Source organism: Podarcis bocagei, assembly GCF_964188305.1.
Source record: "Podarcis bocagei genome assembly, chromosome: 9".
NCBI classification, from domain to species: Eukaryota; Metazoa; Chordata; class Lepidosauria; order Squamata; family Lacertidae; genus Podarcis; species Podarcis bocagei.
In genome coordinates this window covers 75,209,944-75,215,943 of record NC_138134.1, presented here as the reverse complement: position 1 = coordinate 75,215,943, position 6,000 = coordinate 75,209,944, and positions in this window count along the sequence as shown.

Sequence of the window (6,000 nt, the reverse complement as noted above, 5' to 3'; positions counted from 1 at the left end):
ACTGTCTTGAAACAATTTGGAACTTTAATGGCGGATTACTTCCTTCTTTGTCTTGCCAAAGAAGGACAGAACCTTGTTTATGTATGCAACCACAGCAGCTAGGATTCTCATCGCTAAGTTCTGGAAAACACCAGATTTACCCACACTGGAGGACTGGCAGACGCAGTTGATGGACTACATGGAGTTGGCAGAAATGACTGGCAGAATCCGAGATCTGAGTGAAGAAACAATGGAGGAGGACTGGAAAAAATTTAAGGACTATTTGCAAAAACATTATAAGTTGTTTGAATGTTAAGATAGCGCACGATTAAGAAACGTTATGCTTCTGCAATTTATTTTAAGCAAATGATAAAGTAAGCATTGATGGAAAAAAACGAGACATATTTGAAACAAAATATTATGTTTATTAAGAGTGTTAAAACTAAATTACAAATTTTTGAAATTGGTAACATAATATATTTAAAGGTATAATAAGATGGGAAACGAGATAACAAATTGCTGAACTGGCTAGAACAATGAATGCAATGCTGAGAGGATGTGAGGAGGTCCAAAAGTGAACTGTTGAAGGACGTTAAGGAAAGTTTCTTAATATTTCTTCTTTTTTTATTTTTCTTCATATATATATATATATATAAAATGTTTCTTGCATGTTGCCATGTAAACAAATTTGTTAACCTATGAAAAGAAACGCAATAAAAAATCATTATAAAAAAAAAAAACAAAGGTCCATATAGTTAAAGCTATGGTTTTCCCAGTAGTGATGTATGGAAGTGAGAGCTGGACCATCAAGAAGGCTGATCGCCGAAGAATGGATGCTTTTGAATTATGGTGCTGGAGGAGACTCTTGAGACTCCCATGGACTTCAAGAAGATAAAACCTCTCCATTCTGAAGGAAATCAGCCCTGAGTGCTCACTGGAAGGACAGATCGTGAAGCTGAGGCTCCAAGACTTTGGCCACCTCATGAGAAGAGAAGACTCCCTGGAAAAGACCCTGATGTTGGGAAAGATTGAGGGCACAAGGAGAAGGGGACGACAGAGGACGAGATGGTTGGACAGTGTTCTCGAAGCTACCAGCATGAGTTTGACCAAACTGCGGGAGGCAGTGGAAGACAGGAGTGCCTGGCGTGCTCTGGTCCATGTGGTCATGAAGAGTCGGACACGACTAAACGACTAAACAACAAAACAATGTGTGGAGAGCTGAAGATTCTCTGCTTTAGCTCAGTGTTTCCTACAGTGGCTCTCCTGCTGGATCAGGCCAATGGCCCGTCTAGTCCAGCATCCTGTGCTCACAGCGAGATGCCCTGTGGGATCTTGAGCAGAACACTCTCCCCTTGCTATTCAGAAGCATCACAGTCTCCTACTGTCAAGGCAGAGCAGATATTAGCCATTGACAGCTCCCTCCTCCATGAATTGGTCTGATCCTCTGTTAAGGCCATCTGGGTCGGTGGCCCCACCGCCTCCTGTGGCAATGAGTTCCAAAGTTTGACTATGCATTGCCTGAAAAAATATTCTTTTAAAATCTGTCCTGAATTTCCCAACCCTCAGCTTCATTGGCAGAGGCACCAGCTTCCCTAGAGGGGGCTGACATGACACCATGTGATGCCCTCTGAATATTGATGGGGGCAGCCCCTCAAAAGAAATATTTGAGGGGCCAAAACTGCCTTGGTCCCTAGGATGGCCCTGCCTCTAGTGTTATGAGAGAGGGAGAGAAACTTTTCTCTGTTGACGCTCCCTGTGCCATGCATGACTTTACTAATTTCTAACCTGCCTCCTCCTTCTGATATTTCGTGCATGCTGTCCCAGAATGTGGGCATTTTGGGGGCACCTTTTCTTGGGCTGCCGAATTGCATCGCAAAATTCAGAGGCGTGTGGCTGTCATAGAATCAGAGAATCGTAGTTCTTTATTTCTCAGGTGGCTTCAGCAAGTATGAATTAGGTAGATTTGCATCAGAAAGCAAATCAAACCGCCCTTACTCACTTTTTTCACCTGTTTTTGCAACCCTGCCTCCTGGCTCGCCTTGTGCTTTTGACTGTCACATGCTGCTTCTGACTCACCTCAGACTGCTTCTCATCACCTGCCTGACATTACTGCAGATGCGCAAAGGGGGCATGCACCCTGAATTCTGCCCCCCACTTCTGAGTTTGCCACCTCCTCTTGTGCAATGTGTGGGGACCTGAGATGGGTGCAGAAATCAGTGCAAACACCTCTCCCTCCCCCCCCCCTCTCTCTCTCCTTGCTTTGGCTACCTCCATCTGGTTGCAAAAAGAGAGAGAAACCTTCCAGCAATCCATCCCATCATATTCCGGGCCTCTAAAGACTCCGCAACGCCCACAAATATCCTCGTGCTTGATGAAAACAGAGCAAATTCAAAAGCCACATTTGGCAAAATTGCATCAACAAGCAGATTCCTAGCCAGGGCGCCGTTCCGATGGGGGTAGATATTTGCAAAGAACCACCGGGCCATGTGTTTGATTTGGCGCCTTTCTCTTGCCAGGGCCTGCTCTGATCGGATGGCTCGGGCAGGATGCGCTCCCTCGGTGGCACAAATCTCAGCTCCTCCTGCTTCCCTTGTCTCACCATGCCCAGAATGGATGCTCAGATCTGTTGCAGGGAGGAACAGAACTGTATAAGGAGAAGTGGCCTTGGCTAAGTACAGAAGGTCTGGTGTGTGTCACCACTAGGCCATAAGGCAGCAGAGCATAGGGAAGGGGGCTGACCCAGTGGGAACCTCTGTTGGCATCTCCACCCCCATCGCTCAGCCCGGATATTGACACCCAGCACCATTGCTCAGCCTCCACTGACTTTGAGCACCGAGGGCCTTTTGGCGGTTCCCTCACTGCAAGAAGCAAGGTTGCATGGAACCAGCCAGAGGGCCTTCTCGGTAGTGGCACCTTCCCTGTGGAACGCCTTCCCGTCAGATGTCAAGAAGATTAAGACCTACACGTTTCCGGGCACAATTCAAAGTGTTGGTGCTGACCTTTAAAGCCCTAAACGGCCTCGATCCAGTATATCTGAAGGAACGTCTCCACCCCCCATCGTTCAGCCTGGACACTGAGGTCCAGCGCCGAGGGCCTTCTGGCGGTTCCCTCACTGCAAGAGGCCAAGTTACAGGGAACCAGGCAGAGGGCCTTCTCGGTAGTGGTGCCTGCCCTGTGGAACGCCCTCCCACAAGATGTCAAAGAGGAAAACAACTATCAGACTTTTAGAAGACACCTGAAGGCAGCCCTCTTTAGGGAAGCTTTTTAATGTTTGGTGTTTTATCGTGTTTTTAATATACGTGTTGGGATAGGGTTGCCATACGTCTGGATTTCGCCAGGTTTTCTAATGACAGAATTAGTGTCCAGGGGGAATTTGGGGAAATCGGGAAACTTACCCAAGAAATGCTCAACAACTTTTGGAAAAGAAAGCTCAATAAGTTTTTACTTCTATAAATATGGCAACCCTATGTTGGGAGCCAGCCAGAGTGGCTGGGGTAACCCAGGCAGATGGGTGGCATACAAATAATGTTGTTGTTGTTGTTGTTCTTGTTGCAGCACTGAAGCGGTTCTCCTGGGTCTGATCTCCTGGGTCAGGCAAAGCCTGGATGAAAACCTACCTCTATCCAAGGCATCTGAAGCAACGGGTGGTTGCTGCTTCACATATGACAGAGGGAAGGGCACAGCGCATGGGCAATGGAAGAGTGGAATCATAATTTTATTTTTATTTTATTTTATTTTTTAAAAAACTGTATAATTGGCTAAAGTGTGGTAATATTGGGTAAATATAGGAAAACTAACAATTTATTTATTTATTTTAAAAGAGGAAGAATGGAATAAATAAATATATTGTAGAGTTGGAAGGGACCTCAAGGGTCATGTAGCCCCGCCCCTACAATGCAGTAATCTCAGCTAAAGCATCCATGCAGGGCCTGCAAGACGGAGCTGTTCCGCCAGGCCTTTGGTTGGGGTTCAGTCTGATTCTTTTCTTTCTGTATAAGAACAAGCATTAAAGAGGCCTCCTAGATGGCTCACAGGTCCTTTATAAGTTTATAAGACCAGTGGTAACAGTTGGCCCTGGAGAATATGAACCACTCTCAATTTTAACCATGGACTGCCATCTGTCCAGATTTTCATTTGTTCTGAACTAATTTTAAGATGTATTTTAATTAATTGATTGCCTGTTTTTATGTTCTTTCTATACTGTGTTAGTTTTATGATGTTAGCTGCCCTGAGCCCAGCTCTGGCGGGGGGGGGGGCGTACAAATAAAAATTTATTATTATTTATTATTATGACAGATGGCCACCCAACCTCTGCTTAAAAACCATCTTTCTCCATCTTAGATATTTGAAGATGGCTGTCATCTCTCCTCTCAGTGTCCTTGGTCTGATCAAGGCACAATGTTGTTGTTTAGCCGTTTAATCGTGCCTGACTCTTCGTGACCCCATGGACCAGAGCACGCCAGGCACTCCTGTCTTCCACTGCCTCTCGCAGTGACCAAACTCATGCTGGTAGCTTTGAGAACACTGTCCCACCATCTCGTCCTGTCGTCCCCTTCTCCTTGTGCCCTCCATCTTTCCCATCATCAGGGTCTTTTCCAGGGAGTCTTCTCTTCTCATGAGGTGGCCAGAGTATTGGAGCCTCAGCTTCAGGATCTGTCCTTCCAGTGAGCACTCAGGGCTGATTTCCCTAAGAATGGATAGGTTGGATCTTCTTGCAGTCCATGGGACTCTCAAGAGTCTCCTCCAGCACCAGAATTCAAAAGCATCCATTCTTCGGTGATCAGCCTTCTTTATGGTCCAGCTCTCACTTCCATACATCACTACTGGGAAAACCATACCTTTTACTATATGGACCTTTGTTGGCAAGGTGATGTCTCTGCTTTTTAAGATGCTGTCTAGGTTTGTCACTGCTTTTCTCCCAAGAAGCAGGCATCTTTAGAGTGGTAGAATTACTTCCCTTGATCTGGACACTAGACTTCTGTTCATGCAGCCTAGAACAGCATTCCCTCTGTTCACAGGCAGGAGTACCTCTGAGCATATGCAGAGTGCATATTCCCGCTCCCAAGCAACCATAGCTTGGACTCCCCCTCCCCTGACATACCTGGGCTTAAGGGGGGTTAAAGTTTCCATAGCAAAGGGCTTTCAAGCACCTCTTATCTCCGAAAAATGAAAACAACATGTAATTGTATAATTATTCCCGATCTCCCTGGGCACACACTTAGTGGGCTGTGTGCATTTCTTATTTAAACCCAGTCTCTATAGCAGCGGCGGAACCGCATTAGTCGTGGGAGATGAGAAGAGCTGTCGAAGGAAGTTGAGAGTGACTGAATCACATCGCAGTTGAAATGGCTTAGAACCAGCGTGGAAAACCATAAAGAAACCTGATTGCCAAAGAATTGATGCTTTTGAGTTATGGTGCTGGAGGAGACTCTTGAGAGTCCCATGGACTGCAAGAAGATCAAACCTCTGAAGGAAGTGAGAGCTGGACCATAAAAAAGGCTGATTGCCGAAGAATTGATGCTTTTGAATTATGGTGCTGGAAGAGACTCTTGAGAGTCCCATGGACTGCAAGAAGATCAAACCTCTCCATTCTTAAGGAAATCAGCCCTGAGTGATCACTGGAAGGACAGATCCTGAAGCTGAGGCTCCAATCCTTTGGCCACCTCATGAGAAGAGAAGACTCCCTGGAAAAGACCCTGATGTTGGGAAAGATGGAGGGCACAAGGAGAAGGGGACGACAGTGGACAAGATGGTGGGACAGTGTTCTTGAAGCTACCAGCATGAGTTTGACCAAACTGCAGGAGGCAGTGGAAGACAGGAGTGCCTGGCGTGCTCTGGTCCATGGAGTCACGAAGAGGCGGACACAACTAAACGACTAAACAACAAAAGCGTGGCAAACACAGGGGCCTGGATCCGGCGGCCTGCCAGCCCCCCATCTTTCTCCCCATCAGGTGAATGCAACAGAACAACCACCCCATTGCCTCACTGGGAAGGTTTAAACCCTTTCTGAATTCATCGAAT